Source organism: Scyliorhinus canicula, chromosome 19, assembly GCF_902713615.1.
Source record: "Scyliorhinus canicula chromosome 19, sScyCan1.1, whole genome shotgun sequence".
NCBI lineage: Eukaryota > Metazoa > Chordata > Chondrichthyes > Carcharhiniformes > Scyliorhinidae > Scyliorhinus > Scyliorhinus canicula.
In genome coordinates, this window is record NC_052164.1 from 69,252,714 (window position 1) to 69,276,046 (window position 23,333).

The 23,333-nt window shown below is 47.0% G+C and overlaps 1 protein-coding gene across 14 annotated transcripts in view; it reads left to right on the top strand.

Moving 5' to 3' along the window:
- pknox2 (pbx/knotted 1 homeobox 2) overlaps positions 1–23,333 on the top strand; it is a 540,450-nt gene that overhangs the window by 250,020 nt on the left and 267,097 nt on the right. For 8 of the 14 annotated variants that reach the window (XM_038779084.1, XM_038779087.1, XM_038779085.1 and 5 more), the window contains one exon: positions 20,937–21,027. The exons of 4 other annotated variants lie outside the window; for them this stretch is intronic. The gene's annotated coding sequence lies outside the window, so the exon portion shown is untranslated. Of the gene's footprint in view, positions 1–20,936; positions 21,094–23,333 lie in introns of those variants that run through there. 2 more of the 14 variants (XM_038779090.1, XM_038779095.1) reach the window with 2 other exon arrangements.

The following is a 23,333-nucleotide window of genomic DNA, read 5'->3' on the forward strand; positions in this document are numbered from 1 at the left end:
CACATTTTCAAAGCACCATTTTGGAAAGTGGCATCATCGGAACAAATGCGATGGAGGCGAAGGAGTTGAGAGAAAGGGATGGAGTCCTTACAGGGTGTAGGGTGCGAAGAGCTGTAGTCCAGATAGCTGTGGGAGTCGGTGAGCCTGTAGTGGATATTAGTTTCCCCCTTCCGCTTCCCCCTTCCCCTCCCTCCACATCTACAGTTCATCCTCTGATGTTATTTTCCCTGCTGTTTGACCTTTCACATCTTTTGTCCTCTATGGGGACTGCCATTAACACTCTCCCCTTGGTTTCTGTGGCCATTAGCACCCGGTTTCCCTGGGTTTCTGTGGCTATGACTCATCTTTCATTCTCACTCCACAGTATAAATATTTCCCACTTTCTCTGTCTGTTAGCTTTGACAAAGTCATTGGACTCGAAACGTTAGCTCTTTTCTCTCCCCACAGATGCTGCCGACTTGCTGAGATTTTCCAGCATTTTCTCTTTCGTTTCAGATTCCAGCATCCGCAGTAATTTGCTTTTACCCCATCTCTATAATCTCGTACAACCCTACAAAAACACTCCTCCAATTTGAATCACTTCATCATTGGTGACCGAACCTGTCATGATCGGCAAACATGCAACCAATGAACACTCAGAATAGGACACAACCAAAGAGCAGTCAGGACAATCAGACCACAAGGGGGCATGACATAAACACTGTTTTCAGAGAGACATGAACTTATTTCAGAGTCTGGAGCATCCTTTAGTTAGGACTGCATCAAGTAGCAGTTTGTGTTAACCGAAGCAGCATAATACAACAGAACCTTCAGTTCCTTAAGCCCTGAGCTGTGGCATTTCCTCCTTAAATCATTCAGCCTCTCTTACCTCTCTCTCCTCTCTTTCCTTCTTTCTATAAGATTCCCCTTAAAATCCACATCTTTGACTTTTTTTGACCATCTGCCCTCATACATCCTTATGTGGCTGAATATCAAATTTGCTTTGACAGTGCTCTCATGAAGCACCTGGGATGTTTTATTTGTTAAAGATGCTATATAAATGCAAGTTGGTGATTATGCTGTGTGAAAATTGGCTGCCATATTCCCAGACTGACTGAACATCATCTGCTCTTGGAGCATCCAGAGATCATCAAAAATGTCATAAAAATACACGTTTTTTTACATCCCTCTCTTTCTTATGAAAGAAATATCACCTTGAGGCAAAATGTTCCCTTGCCGGTCCTCAGTCCATACCGGCACTTCGTAAACCGCGAAAAGGCAACCGGTGATGTTGTTGTCTCTTTCATTCTGTTTTCCCCCTGTCGACTCTAGGGTTTTAAAAAAATTCATGTGAAACCCAAACGAATGCTGCTTTGGATTTGGCAACAAACTGGATGCAATCTGTAAAAGCAGAAAGGAAGAAGTTGTATGCGTACACCACTAATCTTATCTCGTTAACTCCCAAAGGACTTTGCATGCAATTAATTGCATGGAACTGCAGACACTGCGTAGGCGAGTCCTTTGTAATATTAGACATTTTAAGAGTCTGAGTGGGATTACCTAAATAGGACAATTTGCTTATAAATTTTCTTCTGATCAGTTAAATTAATTTGACACAATCTTGTGTCATAGACTGTGGGCCCAGACCAACAAACTAAATGTTGTGACACAGATCTAAAATTCCTATTGATTGCCACCGTTGTGGGTATTAATAGAAAGTCTCTGTTTCCCAGCAGCTTCTGTGAGCGAGGCTAGTCCATAATAATATGGAATTTGTAATTTTTCTTTATTTGGTTTTAGGGGATGTAACCTGACGCTTACCAATTACCCAATTTTCAGTAACGTATAGACTGGATTATGTCACCCACCCGCTTCCTCTGGGTGTTGTCTATTCCACAATGGAATGGTGGACCATAAACAGGAACCTTGAGGAATGATTCTGACAAATCTAGTACCTGTGTTTCACAAATAATTGTATGTGCTGTGTGTTTTATTTAATGCAACTCCTTAAATTAAATTGTTTGAAGATATTTAGAGGCAGATTTACCTATTTGCTGGCATTGAGATCAGCTGTTCATAAATATTTATCACTTGTTAATGGTTAAGGATTTTAGCTCTTTACATAGCTATCGAGGTGCTCAATCCTGTGATGGAAATGACCAATGCTTCAAGATGCATTTGTGGTGCAAGAATGACTTTATACTGATGATCAGGAGATATAAATTGGACCTGCTTTACGTTTTCTTTTATTAGATTGGATACAACAGTCACCTTCCAAAGGCCTTTCATGAGCTGCAACTTGGCCAGGACAGTGAGACGCAATGAGAATTTTACCCATTACTATTGAGGCAATGACCCTATTTACACTACACATTCCTGAACTCTGAAATTGACTCTTCTGTCAGCTGTGGCAGTCACCTGTCACCTCTGAGCCAGAACGCTGAGGTTTCAGATCCAACTTCAGAGACACAAGTACATAACCTCGGCTAACAAACTGAAAAAGTGCTGCACTGTCTAAGGTTCTGGTTGTTTCCATGCTTTCGGGTCGACAATAAAATTGGTCAAAGAAGAATATAATTATGTCTGAACCCACATTGCCAAGCAGGTTAGGGTTATCAAGTAAAATCAGCACCTTATTCTGACCTTGCTGTGCGAAAATTGACTTTTCCATCTTCTACATTACAATCGTGACTACATTTCAGCATGATTTTCATGGCTGTAACATGTTGGGTATCCTGAGGTCGCATAGGAACAGGAATAGGCATTCAGCCCCTTGAGTCTGTCCTGCCATTCAATGAGATAATTGCTGATCTGTGGCCTAACTCCATGGGCTGGATTCTCCAAAAATGAGGCTATGTCCCACGGCGTTTCACTCCCCAGTTTCCTGCAAAAAATAAAGAGCAATTTACTTACCTGCAGGGGCGAGTAGGGACCCGGAGTGCTTCACACAGCTTTGGCTGTGGTACGGGCCCCGTGCTTCCAGTTCCGAGTCGGTGCATGCGCACGGCGGTGGCCTCCAGCAGCCGCACCAAGCGCCATGGCGGCCTCGGACTACGGACTAGCACTAAGAAACTAGGCACCCCTCGATAGGCCCCACGCCGCTTCATTTGACCCACCCGATCGCTGCCCCGGCTGCCCATAAGGCCCCCCCCCCCTCCCCGGTGATGTATCCCCCCCACCTCCCACCAGAGCGGCCGCGGACTGAGCCCCTAGGCCATACATGGTTAGAACCACGCTGTCGGGAACTCGGCCGATTGGGAACGGAGTATTACTGGGGGGGCCTCTGGCAATGGCCCTCCAGCTGCGCAGCGTGATTCGCTGTCGAGCGATTCTCCGGCAACCGGATCCAGTGGGAGGACGGATCCTGCTGGAGTGGGGGCTGTGGTGAGGTTCGCTGGAGGAAGGATGAGTGGCGCAGGGGAGGGGAGGGGGGGGGGGGGCATCCAGCGGGTGCCAGATCCTGGAGGGAGACTGTGTCCTGTCGGTGTGTGCCACCTAGGCGTACTGCAGGTTAGCATGTAAGGTGGACTTTCTCGAACAAGGGGTCCGACTTATGGTCCGCACATGCTTCCGAAGGAGGACGGGTCCAGGAGCTGTCAGCCATGTTGGGAGCGAGACCCCAGAGGTGGACTTCCTGGGGAAGGCAAATGCACGTTCGTGGGGGATCTCGTTAGTCGCGGTGCAGAGGAGCGATTGGATGGAGTGGAGCACGTCGGGGAGGACCTCCTGTCAGTGGGGACCGGGAGATCTTTAGACCGCAGGGCCAGCAGGACGGCCTTCCAGACCGTCCCGTTCTCCCTCTCCACCTGCCCGTTTCCCCGTGGGTTGTAGCTGGTCATCCTGCTTGAGGCGATGCCCTTGCTGAGCAGGAACTGACGCAGCTCATCGCTCATAAAAGAGGATCCCCGATTGCTGTGGATGTAGGTGGGGAAACCGAACAGAGTGAAGATGCTGTGCAGGGCTTTAAGTACCGTGGCAGAAGTCATATCGGGGCATGGGATGGCGACAGGGAACCGGGAGTACTCATCAATCACATTCAGGAAATAAATATTGCGGTCGGGGGAGGGGCCCTTTGAAGTCCATGTTGAGGCATTCAAAGGAGCGAGAGGCTTCACCAGGTGCGCTCGATCTGGCCAGTAGAAGTGCGGCTTGCACTCTGCGCAGACTTGGCAGTCTCTAGTGACGGTCCTGACCTCCTCAATGGAGTAGGGCAGGTTGAGGGCCTTGATGAAATGGAAGAACCAGGTGACCCCCGGGTGGCAGAGGTCATAGTGGAGAGCCCGGAGTCGGTCTACTTGTACGCTGGCACATGTATTGCGGGACAGGGCATCATGGGGCTCTTTGAGCTTACACGGGCGATACACCATCTTATAATTATAGGTGTTGAGCTCAATCCTCCACCTCAAGATCTTGTCATTTTTGATCTTGCCCCACTGTGTATTATTAAACATAAAGGCAACCGACCGTTGGTCAGTGAGGAGAGTGAATCTCCTGCCGGCTAGGTAATGCCTCCAATGTCGCACAGCTTCCACAATGGCATGGGCCTCCTTTTCGACAGAAGAGTGCCGAATTTCGGAAGCATGGAGGGTGCGGGAAAAGAAAGCCACGGGTGGTGGCCAGAGCTACGTCCGATGCATCGCTCTCCACCTGAAAGGGGAGGGACTCATCGACCGCATGCATTGTGGCCGTGGCGATGTCTGCCTGGATGCAGTTGAAGGCCTGCCGGGCTTCAGCCGCCAGGGGGAAAACTGTGGACTGAATGAGTGGGCGGGCCATGTCCGCATAATTAGGGACCCACTGAGTGTAATCGTTTTAGGCATCGTTTCAGGGCCTTGGGGCAGTAGGGAGAGGAGGTTGGAGGTTGCGGTTTGGGTCGGGCCCTAGGACTCCATTTTCCACAACATAGCCAAGGATGGCTAAGCGGTTGGTGCGGAACACGCATTTCTCCTTATTGTATGCGAGATTAAGGAGTTTGGCGGTCTGGAGGAATTTTTGGAGGTTTGCGTCGTGGTCCTGCTGATCGTATCCGCAGATGGTGACGTTATCTAGGTACGGGAAGGTGGCCCGCAGTCCGTACTGGTCAACCATTCGCTGGAAGACTGAGACCCCATTAGTGACGCCGAAGGAAACCCTAAGGAAGTGATAGAGGCGGCCATCTGCTTCAAACGCAGTGTATTGGCGGCCCTCCGGGCGGTTGGGGAGCTGGTGGTAGGCGGACTTCAGATCCACTGCGGAAAAGACTCGAATCTGTGCAATCTGATTGACCATGTCAGATATGCGTTGGAGGGGGTACGCGTCGAGCTGCGTGTACCGATTCATGGTCCGACTGTAGTCAATTACTTCCTGTGCTTCTCCCCAGTCTTCACTACCACCACTTGAGCTGTCCAGGGGCTGTTGCTGGCCTCAATGACCCCTTCCTGCAGAAGCCGTTGGACCTCCGATTTGATAAAGGCCCTATCCTGCGCACTGTACCACCTGCTCCTAGTGGTGACGGGTTTACAGTCCGCGGTGAGGTTCGTAAACAGGGAGGGTGGATCGACCTTAAGGGTCGTGAGGCCGCAGAGGGTGAGAGGGGGTGGGGGTCCGCTGAATTTTAAAGTTAGGCTTTGAAGATGGCACTGAAAATCCAGGCCGAACAACAGGGCAGCGCAGAGGCGGGGGAGGACGTAGAGCCGGAAGTTGCTGAACTTTACGCCCTGGACGGTGAGGGTTGCGATGCAGTACCCCCGGATTTCCACGGAATGGGATCCGGAGGCTAGGGAGATTTTCTGGGTGTACCGGGAGGGAGCAGCTCCTTACCGTAGTGGGGTGGATGAAGCTCTCTGTGCTCCTGGAGTCATAAAGGCAGGTCGTCTCGTGCCCATCGATCTTCACCGTCGGTCTCGAGGTTGCGGGGCAGGGACTGATCCAAGGTGATAGAGGCGAGCTGCGGCAGATGCTGGGAGATCCCGGGCTGGTCAGCAGTGGCAGAGGTAGTGGCAGGCGATGAACGGCCAGACGAGCAGGGGTCCTGAGGCGCCGTCCAAAATGGCGCCGAAGATGGTGGCGCCCATGGGGCGCACATGGCGGGTGGCATCAAAGATGGTGGTGCCCATGGGCTGCACGTGGCTTGCGAAGGAGAAAATGGCGGCGCCCCTGGGTCAAACGGGGGGTCTTGTAGGAACGTAGGGGTTGGAAACAGCGACGACCGACCGGGCCTGGAATTCTGTGACTATGTTATCCCATGAATCAAACTATTGCACAGTGAGCTCTTTGCTGTTTTAAAATTATCGTGATTTATTTGTATAATTTAACTCAAAGGGGCAGAAAACCTGTGAAGCATTTTACGTTGCACTACACACTGTCGGATTGAGATCTTTTTCAAGATCCACAGAAAAAAGTGGCCTAGTTTACCAGACTTTGGGTCATATGAGGGAAGTCCATTTAGCTGCTGACTTAGTTGGGCAATTAACGAGTGTGATGCTGAAACAAAAGAAAATACTGTGGTTTTACGAAATCTGTAATAAAAACAGAAAATGCTGGAAAAACTCAGCGGGTCTGGCAGCACCTGGGGAGAGAGAAACACAGTGAACATATCGGATCAAGGACCTTTCCTCAGATGCGGAGCTGCGCCAAGGTATTAGTTCCCAGCTTCTGACATGGACAGGTATTAATTTGATACTCGTTTCCTAGGGAATTGCAAAGAAGGAGAAAACTCACCAGTACAGGTATTCCCTTTCCTGACTACTACCCAGGAAAACCTCCTGGAAAGTGTTGAGGACAAGAATGGACTTGCTGCTAATTCTGTCCTTACTCAACTAGCCAGAGAAGGTTTATTGCCGATAGCGTGCAGATTCACTGATGAACGAAACTGCAGTTCTTAATAATGGATGCCCCTATTGCGGGATCTGGAATGTGGTTCTCGAGAGAGCTGGAATGTGCTGTGCTGAGTGTTGATACGTGGATGTACAAAGTGCGAGTGACCAGCGGACATTTTACTGGTGCATTGTACGGAGCACCCAGATATCTGGATATGGAGACCAATGGGAAGTGTGTGCTTATTGTAGTGCTCATCTTATAAAACTGTTCAGCTACGAACAACTTTTGGCACTGCACTTCAGGACCAACGTAAAAGCACTGGAGAAGGAACAGAAAAATGTTTACAAGGGTGAAACCAGGGATGAGAGATTGGAATTATGTGGCGAGATTGGAGAGTTGGGTTTGTTCTTCTTGGAGCACAGAAGGTGAAAGGGAGACCCAAACGGGGTATTCAAAGTTTTGAGCAGTTTTGATTGCGTAATTAGGGAGAAACTGAGTGGGGAAAGCCACTTGGAAGGTCACGTCCAAGTTCCTCACTATCCTGACTCTGAAATATATCTCCGTTCCTTCACTGTCGCTGGTTCAAAATCCTGGAACTTCCTCACTAACAGCACTGTGGACTGCAGAAATTCAAGTAGGCAGCAGCACCAGCACCGCTAGAGCAGCACCAGCATCGCAAGAGCAATTAGAGTGGGAACTAGATGCTATCCGAGTCAGCGACACCCATGTCTCATGAATGAATTAAAAAACACATAATAGATTCAAGATAATTGGTAGAAGAACTAGGGAGACTGAGGAGAAATTTCTTGACACTGATTTGTTATGATACGGACAGCATGACCTTGATAGCATGGGGTGGGGAAACTAGATAGCTTAGTAACTTTCAAAAGTCAATTGGACACGTACTTGAAAAGTAATTTGCAGGTAATGGGGAAATAAATCTGCGATGTGAAACTGCCACTTTCAGAGATCTGTTCACAAACACAACAGCTGTTTCTGTGAAGTGCGATTCTCTGATTATGGCAGGAGGGCCATTTGCATTCCCAAAAAGCAAAATGCAGGGTCACAATCTCCTGATGAGATAAAGGGTTGGCTGTTTGGGGTGAAGCAGGTACAGAAAGTCCCAGAGCGAGAAGAGATGGAGAATCGCCCCACCTCCCTCATCATGCCCAATCAGGCTTGGCGGTCTGTCCCAGGCTAAAGCAGCAGAATCTGGATGGATTGCTGGCCGAACCTTGTGGCTGTGGTCAGAGTTGTAAGTTGCAGCATTGAATGGCATCAGGACGTCTGCAGTATGTGACTCGCTGAGAACTACCTTGGAAGATGAATGCTTTAGTAACTGCAAATCCCTCTGGAATGACAGCAGCATAATTTGACAGTTTTAATTTCCTTGATTCTCTTGTATCCAAATGCTCGCGCTTCATTGTGCAACAATATAAGGTCACTGCTTTCAGCTGCAATATTTTGCTCAAATTAATTTCAGGCATGTCTGGAATAAAAGAAACACCAAAACCATCATCGAAGTGACAGAGCTGCTTTAATTTGGAGTGCAGTCATGGCGTGACTCCTCTTCCCAGTGTTCTGGTCTGATGGTTTTCCTTTCTATCACCCCTGTGTACTGCCATTGCTTTTAATGAACTCTTTACAGACTTGTGAGGGCAGCATTGACTGTTTGCTGGAGGATTGAAAATGAGAAGTGCTGACTTGTATAAAATCATTCTGGAACTTTATTTTGCCATGAATTATAGGCAGTTGTTAATATGAACAGCTGGGTAACGTCGTAAAGGAGCAAATGATTTGCATTTATATAGCGTCTTTCATGACCTCCGGATGTCCCAAACCACGCTTTACAGCCAATGTAGTACTCTTGAAGCACAGTAACGGTTGTAATGGAGAAAAGAAATTACTTTATTAGAACCAACTTGGGTACCATTTCAGGTTGGATACTTTCCTGTGGGTATTATCACATTGTCTCACCCCTCCCCAATCAAATTGCCGTTTATAACCTGGCGGGTTTTTCCGGCTGCACCCACCCGGAGACCGGAAATTCCCGCCCGAGGTCAATAGACCGTTACAGGGGACTGGATTCATCACCGTCTGGATGCTCCGTTTTGCCGGCAACCAGGTGGTTTCCCATTGTAGGGAAACCCCATTGACCAGGCGGCAAAATGGAGCATCCCGCCTGCATGCTGAACCAGACATCTGACGGGATGGAGAATCCAGCCCCCTGGCCTGTGGTGCTCTTGCGATGGGCGGGGTGGAAGAATTCAGCCCTCCATCTCCAATATTTGCATGACCAAGCAACCCGAGTTTTCTTCCATAGGCTGTCCCAACCGTGACCCACTTAGAGCCACTTCGAGGACCACTTCTTGATCAATGGACAGCTAAAATCTGATGATATGACCATCACCATGCCCCTGTCCCTTGCTGGCATCGATATTGAGGTTTGCACCCTGTGCCAGTGGATCCATGCAAAACTGTTATTTGCATAATACAGTGGTTAACACTGCCTCACAGCGCAAGGCACACGGGTTCCATTCCGGCCTTGGGTGACCGTGGGGTTTGCACTCTCTCCCCGTGTCTATGTGGGTTTCTTCCGGGTGCTCCGCTTTTCTCCCACAGTTCAAAGATATGCAGGTTAGGTGGATTGGCCATGTTAAATTGCCCCTTAGTGTCCAAATGTGTACAGGTTAGATAGGGTTATGGGGATAGTATGGGGCAGTGGGCCTCGGTCGGGAGCTATTTGAGAGGGTCGGTGCAGACCCGATGGGCTGAATGGCCTAATCCGCCCCTCTTGGATAGAAGTGTCGCGGGTGCAAACTATTACAAGTAATTTACAAGTGGGGTAGGGGAGCAGGAGGCTTAAAAAAATCTGAAAATGCCTAAGGATTTTCAGGCTTGCGGTTGGATGGCTGGCTGGGCTGGGGGCAATAGCAGGAAATAACCTGGTGCCAAGTCTGTGGACTAGGGGTGTCCCTGTCGGGATCGCCTGGCTCAGACTGCCATTGCCGCAATATGGGTTTCAAATGGTGCTACTTATAAGCCCTGTCTGTTCACACTGCTGAGTGCTGCCTGTGTCCTCTAAATACTCAGAGAGCCTCTGGTCATCTGGGAGCCCACCCAGGCCGCCCCTCCTGAACTGGTGCCTGGGAGATGGTGGCAGAGGCAGTCAGCACTGCCTGCCTCACTGGGAGACATCAGCTGGTGATCCTGAGAGAGGGGATGGTCTCTGACGAGGCCTTTATCCTGAGGGGGGTAGAGAACAAGGGAGATTTCCAGAGGCTAGCGTGCAGGCATCCTTTGGTTGTGTGAGCTCTTCTAATCACCTGCTTCCTCTAGAGTTGGGCAGCGCTTCGGAGGCGTGCCAGCACCTGGTCGGCCACTGATTGAGCTTGGCCACGCCCATCTCCTTGATGAAACAGTTGGGTGTTTCCCAGTGCTCACGGTGCCAGGAAACACATGGCTATACAACGCCACACATGTTAAATAAGGGGCCTCCGTGGGGAATGCACGGCTGCATATAGCCCTGTTTTCTACACCGAGGAGCTCTGCTCACTGGAACTCCTCAGTATAGCAAGAGATCAGGACCCCATTTTTAAATGGAGCCCCAATCTCCGAGGCCCCCGACGCGTCCCCTGACCCCTCCCTTCAAGTCCCAACACATTATGGGAGGGTCCCCGGCCCGATCGGCAGCACATAGAAAATGCCAGTCTTCCCCGAAGTCTGATGCGAAGTGGATAGATCCCAATGTCATAACATCCACTCATGGATATCATGAGATGCAGACAGGCAGTGATTGACACACAGGATGACCAATGATCACACACGACACAGAACAAACAATCACCAGACAGGACACTACCACTATAAAACACACGAGGCATTAAGGCTCTGCCTCTTCTCACTGGATACAGCTACAGAGATAGTTAGCTTGCACAAGGCCATGAGCACCTTCTCCATGTGACAGAGAGCTAGTCTGGTGAAGCCAGTCTGAGGTTATCAGTTTAGATTAATAGAGTGTCAACCCACAGCAGATTATGTACAGCAACAAGCAAGTTCAATAAAACAGTGTTGAACCATCTCCTGTGTCGGAAGCCTGGTTCGAGTCTCACTGCAGTCTATGTTAGACCAACTCGGATAACACATCACCCAACACCTCGGGCACTACAGGAATCTGCACATTAATGTGACATGAGCTGTCTTGCTCTAATATGCAGATTTGCTAAAAATGATCCTGCCTAAAATGGGCAGTATTTGCATCGCAACATCTCCCGAGATCGCGTTAGATCTCGCTAGCTGGATGGATCCTGGGAGCAGGTTCACCCGGCTTTTATCAGCTGCACTGCGCCGTGGCGATATGCTTTTCGGGCACATCGTGGTCATTGGATCGGGCCCTTAGTCTTCAAAATGAGAATTCCGGCCATTTTCAGTTAAGTATGGTCCTTGCAGCTCAGATGACGGGAAGGGGTGAAGATGGAAAATTCCAAATGGGGACTAGTGAAAAATTGTGTGGGGAGACATAAACTGAAAGGACAGTTTGTCATGGGATGTTTTGAAGGAAGGGAAAGAATTAGCACAAGTAAAGTTGCTTTGTGAGAGATTTCAAAGCGCAAGGACCTGTCTGCGATGGTGGTGAAGTGGGTGGACAAAGACTTGGAGTTGGGGAAAGGGATAACTGGTATGGAAATGTTCACAATGAGAAAATGACTGCTTGGGTTAACCTGGACAGACAAAGACCTCAACACTTCAACTGATCTATGGTTAAAAGTTCGCCAACAAATTCCTGCTTCAGGCAAACGCCAGTTCTAAGCTATTGTAGTGTAAGTACACATTTATTACAAGTTTGGCGTGCTCTGGATGGCGGTGTGGTTTTTGCATTCAGATTTTCTCTATTATCATCGTCACCACAATTACTTTTGATGTATTTATAAAACCAATTGAATTTCTGAATACCGCAACTAACAAGACAATACAGAATAGGATTAAAACCTTCAATGTCATCACAATTTGATTAGTTTCAGGAAGGGTTATCGTAACAATAGGTTTCTTGCATAACTACAATAGTTCATTTGAATGGCGTGCTGAAAGTACTATTCAAACCCAAGCCCTTTTTTCAATATCAGGGTCGATTTTGTTCATGTGCATTGGTGACATTGTCAAGGTCTTGGCTTTGGTTCGCTGAGGCACTGTAGCCTCTGAATCCGAGTTCAAGGCCCACTCCAGCTGGAGACTTGAGCAACAGTGCTCCAATGCTTCACTGTTGGAAGTGCCATCTTTTGGCTGAGATATTAAGCCGAAGCCCCATCGACTCTCTCTGGGCATATGTAAAATATCCCATGGCAGTATTTCAGGATACCAATTCTCCTAGTGTCCTGGCTAAGATGTATTCTTCAGTCAGTGTCACAAAAGCAAAGGCCATGTCATGTATCATATTGCTGTTTGTGAGACCTTGCTGTACAAAAGTGACTACACTTCAAAGGCACTTCATTATGTGAGAAGTGCTTTATGTCTTGAGGTTAGTGAGGCAGGGAACACTGGCAATAATTTTCAATCACTCTCTGACCACAGGAGATGTGCCGGAGAGGATAGCCAGTGTGGCACCTTTACTAAAGAAGGGAGGAAGGGATAAACAAGGAAACTACAGGCCAGTCAATCTAACCTTTGTGGTTGGGGAACTATTGGAAGCAGTTCAGCAGAACAGAATTAATCTGCATTTGGAGAGGCAGTGATTAATCAAGAACAGTCGGCATGGATTTGTTTCGGGGAGATCATATCTGACCAACTTGATCGAAGTTTTCAAAGAGGTAATCAGGAGTGTAGTTGAGGGAAATGCATGTGACGTAGTCTACTTGGATTTCAGCAACGCTTTTGATATGGGAGACTGATAGCAAAGGTAAGAGCCCATGGGATCCAAGGAAGTTTGGCAAATTGGATCCAAAATAGGCTGAGTGTCAGGAAGTAGAGGGTGATGGTCGAGTGGTGTTTTTCTGACTGGAAGCCTGTGTCCAGTGGGGTCCCACCGAGATCAGTGTTTGGCCCTTGCTGTTTGTGGTTTAAATGAATGATTTAGATATGAAAGTAGGAAGTTTGCAAGTTATATGAAAATTGGTGGGGTGGTAAATAGTGAAGAGGATAGTCTTATATTACAGGAGGATATAGATGGTCTGATCACTGTCAAATGGAATTCAATCCAGGTGATGCACTTGGGCAGGACAAACAAAGCAGGGGAATACATGATAAATGACAGAAAACTGAGAAGCACCGAGGATCAGAGGGACCTTGGTGTGCATGTGCACCAGTCCCTTGAGATAGCAGGGCAGGTGGTTATAGTGATTAAGAAGGTATACAGTATACTTTCTTTATTAGTCAAGGCAGAGAGTTTAAGAGCAGGGAGGTTATATTCTGGAACTGTATAAAACATTAGTTAGGCCACAGCTAGAGTATTGTGTGCAGTTCTGGAATCCACATTATAGCATGATTGCAATATCATTGGAAAGGGTGCAGAGGAGGTTTACCAGGATGTGGCCTGGGCTGGGGAGTTTTAGTTATGAAGAGATTGGATAGACTTGCATTGTTTTCCTTGGAGAAGAGGAGACTGAGGGGGGACATGATTGAGATACATAAAATCATGAGGGGCATAAATAGAGTAGACAGGAAGAAACATTTCCCCTTGGTGGAGGGATGAATGACCAGAGGGCATAGATTTACGGTAAGGGGCAGGAGGTTTAGAGGGGATGTGAGGAAGAACCTTTTTACCCAGAGGGCGTTGGGAGTTTGGACCTCACTGCCTGAATGGGTGGTGGAGGCAGAGACCCTCCTAACATTAAAGAAGTATTTAGATGTGCACTTTCGATCCCAAGGCAAACAAGGCTATGGGCCAAGGGCTGGGAAATGGTATTAGGATAGTTAGTTTGTTGTTTTTGACAGGTGAAAATTCGATAGGCTAAAAGGGTCTTCTGTGCTGTATGACTGTAATCCTTGCTTTTCTTTCTTGTAAACATAGCAGGGGAATTTGCTGCATTCACAGGAATTAATGCTCAGGAAAAGCTTCCTGCTGGCTTTTACACTAATACCAAGGAATATCAGGAGATCTTTGCTTTTCATTGGCAAATGAAAAGAATGAGTACTGAAGATGGGTGCATATGTTTTCAACCTAGTACCTTGAGAGAAAAAGGAAACACACCTCTGTGTATAATGGTCAACATGGGGCAAGGTTAAGTGAGATGACTTTCAAATCCATTCAACCAAGTAGAGCCATTGAGTCTGGCAGCTGCTGAACCTCTAAATGCCTGCCTCCCATCACCTTGAAGATTAACTTCTGGAATGCTTTCCACTTCGATTTGCTCGCCTCCAACCATCACAAATCCCAGTTCCATTCAAAACACCCTCAGGCTGTGTCCTCATTTAAACACGCTCACCACCCTAACATTCTTGACAAACTCCCATCATCTAAATTGACATTTGTAATCTCCGGGTGCTCCAGTTTCCTCCCTCAGTCTAAAGATGTGCAGGTTAGATGGATTGGCCATGCTAAATTGCCCTTAGTGTCCAAAAAGTTTAGTTGGGGTTATTGGGTTGTGGGGATAGGGTGGAGGCATGGGCTTAGGTAGGGTGCTCTTTCCAAGAGCTGGTGCAGACTCGATGGGCCAAATGGCCTCCTTCTGCACTTTAAATTCTATGATTCTATGAATCTGTCAAAGATCTTAACAAAAGATTTTGCTTGTGCAAGCTGATCTGTCGGAGGGAAATGATTCTATCTTGTGATTATGTGTACATAAGCTGATCATTCTGTATTTGGTATATTTTGGTCATCTTGTGTGTACATACATACAGCTCTTGTGTTTGATTGTTGACATTTCTTGTCCATGTAACAAATATTAATTCACCCTCAAACCCAGTGAGTAGGTATTCTGTGTGTGTTACCACGTTAAATTTGCCACGATGGAACAAGTTGTTCAATCATATCTGGTAGATATTAATATTGACCCTGTTTATCATTGCTGAACAGTTAGTGTGAAGACCACAGCGGATAGTCAGCCTCATCTCAGTACGTGGATTAAATTACTTAAAGGCAGTTGTTGCCACTTTAGGGAGGGATGCAGCACAGAAAGCAGGGCATTCCAAAATCATATTCCGAACCCGAGAAAGAACTGTGTCATTATTGTGCCGTGACAGCGTGCAAGGAAGTTTGTGTCAAGTGAATGATTTTGCACCTTTGCATTTTATTCAATTTGACAGAAGTGTAAAAAAAAATATTCATTCCAGTTCAGCTACAGAAAGCAATTGGCCTCCGACCTGTGGCACCTTCGATGAAGGGTGTGGTCTCTTTCAAATTAAGATGATAATTTGACTATACCTTTGGAGCACGCCGCTTTCTGTGTTGTTTCCGACATTTGGGTAACTAATTCTGTTACTTTGCTTCTGACGGAGTGTAATTTTCTCATGGTAACAATGATCTCATTATATTTAGAATAACAAATGGGTCAGAGTTTTAGTGCCTGTGACTCAATTAGTGGGTTCAAAATAATGCCAGAAGGCAATGAGAGTTCGACTTGTATGCCTAGCGAGCTCCCAGTGGAACCCGAGATGCAATTGTGGCTCATATGGGAAAGATAACTCTGTTTGACTGTTCTCAGCTTGTTCGTTTTGTCATTTCAGTTAGCAAAGATGAACTTTGGTGCTCTGAAGTTGGCAGTGATTGCTGCATCACTAATAGACACAATACCAGTTGTAAAAAGCTGGTCTTGTTAATCGTCTAGCTGATGATACCTGGAGTTGGAAAATCCTGGCATTATTAATTTAATATAGTTCCATTCTAATCCGTTGATTTTGTTGCGTGTCATTATGCATAAACTCCTGGAGGTATGTTCTCCCTGAATGATCCATTTGAATCCGATGTTTCTTTAATGAATAATTTTTCTTCCACCGACTCAGAATGTGAACCAGTGACAGTCTGAGTGCAATCCCGAAGACTGGCGGTGTCATGGACTGATGTGCAACTTTAAAACTGGGAAATATATTTAGCACAGATATAAGGAAGAATGCCTCAGTCAAAAAGTGAAAAATGTCTCGAGTAATCTGGCAAATGGAGGCTGAAACAACTGCTTAATATGCAGCTTGATGTTATAATGGGAGAGTTGAGGTATTAGAGGAATGTGCTATTATGGGCCAAATAATATTTTTCTTATACAAGAACAAAGCACTTTAAATGCTGGAAAACTGAAATCAAAACAGAAGGTGCTTGAAATACTCAGCCAGCCTGAGCACATATGTGGAAAGAGATACAGAGTTAACGTTTTAGACCAGTGACCCTTTGCCTTGTCTCTTTTCTTACCTTTGATTTATCTGACGTTTCAATAATAATTATCTTTATTAGTGTCTCAAGTAGGCTTACACTAACACTGCAATGAAGTTACTGTGAAAATCCCCTGATCGCCACACTCCGGCGCCTGTTCGGGTATACAGAGGGAGAATTCAGAATGTCCAATTCACCTAACAAGCACGTCTTTTGGGGCTTGTGGGAGGAAACAGGAGCACCCGGAGGAAACCCACGCAGACACGGGAGAACATGCAAACTCCGCAGACAGTGACCCAAGTTGAGGATTGAACCCGGGTCCCTGGCACTGTGAAGCAACAGTGCTAACCACTGTTCATTGCCGTACTGATGGGGTTACTGCACCATCAGCAGTGCTGACTTTCTGATGTTATCTTAAAGCAGGGCCACGATCTGCCCCTCAAAGGAACAGTGAAGATCCAGTGGCACTACTCAAATGGAGCAATGGAGCTTTGCCAGCTCCCTGCAACATTTATTCCTCAATCACCACCAGAAACGGGTTATCTAGTTATTACGTCAATTGTGGAAGCTAGTTGTGTATAAATTGGACACTCTTGCATCACACAAAACAGCATTACCCAGTTAGGTATGATGTTTTGGGATGTCCGGAGATGGCGGTGAAGGGTACAACTTTTAAGGTAACTTATTTCTTTCATTGGGCTGCAGAATTGGAGTGAAGCACAGACTGAGCATGAACCATTTTTAATGGTGGGATCTTCCCTTTCAGTTGTTAACTCTTGCATACGTCCCTCATCAATTCCAATGTTTTATTGTTAATATTTTTTTCCAACGGTATCTGTGTAATCTGCTGCTAGAGCTCTCTCAACTTTTAATTTATATCCTTTGAGGAATAATGTAATGATGACATAGTCTCAGATAACCATAGATTGCTTTTGCCTTTTGAGGGGGAGAGCTGACTGGTGGTGATTTAACCAGAGGGTCACCACACCTCAGGCAAGGGAGGGGCAAGGTTGAGAAAGCGGGGCCTTCATGAATAACCTCAGCCGGCACGGGAATTGAACCCGTGCTGTTGGCCTTGCTCTGCATCACGATCCACGGTTTCCGAGTGCTGTAAATTTCTCATTTTGTATTCACCCCAACCAACAATCAACAGGGGGATCATTTACCCCAATGGTCATCTTCCTTGTTCCGACCAGAAGAATTATGTTTTTTAAATGTTGACATTTTCTGAAGTAAGTTGAAAGGGAATAAAGTCAATGGGCAAAGCTGGGTAAGAATGTTTGAGATGTCCTGTCGCAGGTTGGAAACATCACAGGCCCACAAACATCAATGAGATTATCCATTTTCATGACGATGGCTGAGCAATAAATATTGCGCCGGGCACTGGGATTACAGCCTGGCTCCTCTTGGAATATGGCCGTGGGGAATTTTCTGTTCACCTCTGTTAAATGCCCTTCCAATATACTGCACTTCTGACAGTTTGAAACCACCCCAGTACTGCAATGAAGTTGTACGAATGAAATGTTGTGTTTAGGCATTGGTGTGTCACAGGCCTAACGAAGCCTGGTTTTATACCTTGGTTATTGACGGTGGAATATTTAATGCTTTTTACCAGGCTGCGAGTTCCATATGAAGCTCCTAAAGTGCTGCAAATACTAGGCAGGTCAAGCACCATCTGCGGAGAGAGAATCAGAGTTGCGTTTCAAGTTGAATGTGACTCTTCTTTGCACCTGGAAGCTACTTTTTTGGTTAATTTTTCAGTTCCAGTTCAGATGGCTGGTTTAGCTCACTCGGCTAAATCGCTGGCTTTTAAAGCAGGCCAGCAGCACGGTTCGATTCCCGTACCAGCCTCCCCGGACAGGCGCCGGAATGTGGCGACTAGGGGCTTTTCGCAGTAACTTCATTGAAGCCTACTCGTGACAATAAGCGATTTTCATTTCATGTGTTTGGGTGTCAATGATAATGTGAGCTATGATGACGTGAGCTATTGAGAAGTTTTACCATTAGTTTTGCAATCTTGTTGTGTGTATGTATCGGGAAGTTGACCTCCAAAGAACATTATGTCAAAAAGCTTTGGTAAATAGTCATCCAGAATCGAAACGTTAGCTCCGTTCTCTCTTCAAAGATGCTGTCAGAGCTGCTGAGATTGTCTGGCATTTTCTGTTTTTGTTTCAGATTCCAGCATCCGCAGTAATTTGCTTTTACCCAAGAAACACATAGGTCACGATTTAACTCAATGGGAACAAAGTCCCATAGCAAGTGTGTTTAGTTGCGTGTTTCCTGGCACTCGCAGCGCTGAGAAACAGAACGCAATCGAATGGCACTCCAGTTAGATAGGGGGGCCTCAGCAGTGAACATGCGGCCGAGGCCATATATTGTTCCATTTTCAGCACTGAGGGGATCCGCTTGCCGGAACTCGTCAGTGTAGCGATAGGTCAAATTGGTGTCCTGATCTCTGGAACCCCTGACGCGATCCCCCCCCCCAAACACAACTCTATGTGCGGGGGGGGGGGGGGGGGGGGGGGGGGGGGGGGGGTCCCCGGCCCCCGGCCCCCCCCTTCTCTGCATTCCCCCCCCTCCCCTCAAACATGCCCACATGGCACCCCTGGCCTGATCACCACCATTTGAAAAATGGCAGCTTGGCACTGCCAACCAGGTACCCTAGCAGTGCACCTGCCAGGTGGCATTGCCAGTGCCAGACTGGCAGTGCCCAGGTACCCACATGGCACCAGCAGTGCCAGGGTGCCACCCTGCCCGAAGCGCATGCACCTGGAGGCCAATGATCCCCTGGGTGACCCCCACGAGTGCTGTTCTGTCTTCTCCTTGTTTGTAGAGACAAGTACTGCAGCGCTCACCCAAGGTCTCGGAGTCAAAGGGAATAGATCCTAAAGGGAATAGATCCCAAAGCCTTGGTTGCCTTGGGAAACTGCACATTACAGTGAGACTATGCATATTTGCCAAAAATGACCCCGCCAATGATGGGTGGGAGTTACATCACAATGTGTCACGAGATCACATTGAATTTTGGAAGTCGTTGCAAGCTGGGTAGATCCCAGGAGCGAAGTCTTTCGGGTTCTATCGGCCGCGTTCCACCACGGCACGCTGCTTTTCGGGCGCAGCATGGCGTTCGATCGCCATGTTTGATCCATAGTGCCTTCAAATATAGATATAGTATTTTAGATATAGATATAGATATAGCCTTTAATGTAGTGAGATATCCCGAGGCATTACTTAAAAATTTAAAAACAAAATAATTTAGAGTACCCAATTCATTTTTTCCAATTAAGGGTCAATTTAGTGTGGCCAATCCACCTAGCCTGCCCACCTTTGGGTTGTGGGGGTAAAACCCACGCAGACACGGGGAGAATATGCAAACTCCACCCGGACAGTGACCCGCGGCCGGGATTCGAACCCGGGTCCTCAGTGCCGTAGTCCCAGTGCTAACCACTGCGCCACCGTGCTGCCCTTCATCCAACAAAATTTGACACTAAAACACATTATGATGTGAATGATTATCAAAACCTTTTAAATCAGTGAGTAAGTTTTCAGGAGCATGTTAAAAGATGGAAGGAGAAGTAAAAATGTTTGGAGTTGAGTGGGTGGGTATTTCAGAGTTAAGGGCCGAGAAAACTGATGGTGTTGGCATTGTGGCAATGGGGAAAAGGAATGTGGGGATGCAGAAGTGGCCAGAACTGTAGGAAAGCCCAAGTAAAGGATTGCAAATGTTGGGGATGTTGCAAAGAACATGGACGGTAGCATGGTGGTTAGCATCACTGCTTCACAGCTCCAGGGTCCCAGGTTCGATTCCCGGCTGGGTCACTGTCTGTGTGGAGTCTGCACGTCCTCCCCGTGTGTGCGTGGGTTTCCTCCGGGTGCTCCAGTTTCCTCCCACAGTCCAAAGATGTGCGGGTTAGGTGGATTGGCCAGGCTAAATTGCCCTTAGTGTCCTAAAAAATAATATTAATGGGGGTTGTTGGGTTACTGGTATAGGGTGGATACGTGGGCTTGAGTAGGGTGATAATTGCTCGGCACAACATCGAGGGCCGAAGGGCCTGTTCTGTGCTGTACTGTTCTAAAAAAAAATGAAAATTTCAGAACTTTGCACACCAAACCCTTGCTCTAGCACATTCTAGTTTCCTGCTTTGTGATGCAAATGAGCCGAATATGTTCCTTTGGCTCAGCTGGTGAAAGCTGTGTGTGTGTGTGTGTGTGCGTGTGTGTGCGCCAATGTTCATTCTCACATTGGTGATCATTAAATTTTCTTCACGCTAAAATATTTGTATTTTCCCCATGCCAGGTGTTGATAAGACTGAGCTCTAACAATCTTGTTTGTCACCAATGCACATCTGTAATTGTATGTCCAATATGAGACTATTGGTTTCATACATTGCAATGACCAATTTAACCACTCCAGTTTAGTGTGTGAACCAGGAGATCAGAATCTGAAGCCCAATAGTGATAACCATAGCTAAAGCAAATTAAGTAGTCCAGGAAGGGAATTTGTAACACAGGGAGCTTGGTATGGTGGTCCATGAATTAAACTACAGTGTTTGAGTTAAACACCGATCCACATAGACCAGAAAAGCTGCTTTTCCCCTTTTTCTCTCAATTTTCTAATCTTTTCATTCCTGCCCCTCTGAAAAGTGTGAGCTTGGGCTAGGTCACAGCTCCACATCTGCTGATAGCCTTGCAGTGCCTTGCTCATGAGGCCTTTCCTCATGTGTTAAGCCTGTCTGGTGCTTTTAATATTTCCACAACTGGGAGGTGGTAGCACCCCAACTGTGGAGCTAGTTGACTGTTGCCTCACAACATGAGGGGAAAGGCTGAGTATTTCAGTCTAACTTGGGTAACTTGTATTTTACAGGGACTGCGGCTGTGTGATGCTGTGAACTGCACCTTGGCCATTAGTCTGGACCTTCTAAAGAAATCTGCAGACACCAGGCTCCCAAACATCGGTGAGTCAAGGGTTGAACGCACCTCTCGAATGTAGGTTCCATCATTACTCCACTGTGGAGTGCGGGGTGAGTGTCAGCTCCAGCCGTGCTCCTCTTTATTGCCAGTGTATGCTGTGTGAAGTGGGGAGGAACTGACGGGAAGTAGGAACCAGACGAGACAGGGTCACCCCATACCACACCAGAAGCTCCCGGCAGTCAACCACAGTGACGCTGACTTGAGAGCTGGCCAAGTGCCTGCTTGCTTTCCCAGCAGGACGATGGTGTACAATCGGAGGGTGAGGTGCAAATTTCTGAGAAGAAAAATTGCATAAAGAGAAAATTCTTAAGGAGGGAGAGAGAGAGAATCAACCACGTCTCTCTATTCAGCCAGCTGTGAAGTGCAGTCACCTTGGGAACATTTTTCAATCCAACTCAGCAAGTTCATTCCCCTAATCCTCTGGGTCACTTTCACAAACCAGGTGTGTTTTGAACTGTTTAGCTTGCAGGACAGTATGCTCAGAACAAAACAAAACCTTCAAATTGGAACTGCCTTGTCACTCTTTTCCCCCATGCACCAGCAGCTCTCGGCACCATCGAGAGCACTGTTCAGTTCTGTATTGTTATTGCGTTGCTGAGAAGTGATTGGGAAGCAAAGAACAAGACCAGGAATAATTTGAATCGATTAAATATTGCTTTTTCTCTGATCATTTGTCTCGTTGCTAGCTGCAGGTTTCTGCTGTGCACATGAATGGTTGTCACATTTGCTTGCTGCACCTCAGTGTAATTCATTGCCTGTGATGTGCTTTAAGTGGTGCTATATTAATATTTCTTTAATTAAGAGTATCAATGTTCAGCTTTGTTAGCCAGGCCCGCATTTCTCCCTACGTGAGACAGCACTCTCCTGTGACCTTATCCCTGCCAATCAGAATTGTTTTTACAGCAGAAGATCTGGAAAATTGTACATAAGGTACAGTGGCCACTTTTCAGGTGCCAAATGGTCTCCTAGCCCTCCAGTATGGTGGGCAGGAAGTTCACAACAATTGCGAGGTGGAATTGCCTGCCATATTAGTGAAGCGAAAAAAATTGGTGTGCAGTCCCCCCTGAAGAGGTTCAATCTCAAGTAACGGACGGAATACCTTCATGAGAGCTGCACTGTAAAGTTGGGGTTGCCTTGAGCCAACAGGTGCTACAAGTAGCTGCACATTGGAAAACCAGGCTCCACATGCGGCCTAATAGGGTTAAAGGGCTGTAACCAACAAGACAAGGTATTGTACAATGCTCCCTCAAACCCGCTTTGGATTTGAATTTTTTATTGTCACGTGTACAGAGGTACAGTGAAAAGTAATTTTCTGTGAGCAGCTCAACAGATCATTAAATACATGAAAAGAAAATAAAAGAAAATACATAATAGGGCAACACAAGGTGCACAATATAACTTTATAACCACCGGCATCGGGTGAAGCATACAGGGATGTAGTGTTAATCAGGTCAGTCCATAAGAGGGTCGTTTAGGAGCCTGGTAACGGTGGGGAAGAAGCTGTTTTTGAGTCTGTTTGTGCGTGTTCTCAGACTTTTGTATCTCCTGCCCGATGGAAGAAGTTGGAAGAGTGAGTCAGTCGGTGGGAGGGATCTTTTTATTTGCCCCCTTGGTAATTGTTTTTGTCGCAACCCAGTGCCCCCCGTCACCCACATTTGATGGTGGCGGCTTTGTCACAGCGACCCAGTCAAAACTCAGCACGGTAGCACAATGGTTCACACTGTTGCCTCACAGCTCCATCCAGGGTCCCAGGTTCGATTCCCGGCTTGGGTCACTGTCTGTGCGGAGTCTGCACAGTGGTTAGCACCGTGCCTCACAGCACCTGGGTCTCCGTTCAATTCCAGCCTTGTCTTTGTGGAGTTTGAATGTTCTCCCCATGTCTGCATGGCTTTCCTCCGGGTGCTCCGGTTTCCTCCCACAGTCCAAAGATGTGCAGGTTAGATGGATTGGCCATGCTAAATTGCCCTTGATGTCCAAGGATGTGCACGCTAGCGGTAAGGTGGGTTGGGTGGGGGAGTGGACCTAGGTAGGAGCCTCTTTCAGAGGATCAGTGCAGACTCGATGGGCCAAATGGTCTCATTCTGCACTGTAGGAATTCTATGATTCTATTATCCCAGCAACCTTTATACTAGAGGGTGCACCCATATGCACTTGCAGTTAACCTTGAGCAGTTGTGCTATGTCTTGCATTCTCTTTGTGCGAATACATAAATCATAAACTGAGATAAACATTTTTGTAAATTTCTTTGCAGTACACAAAAGGACAGTAAAAATCAATGTGTAATTTAGTT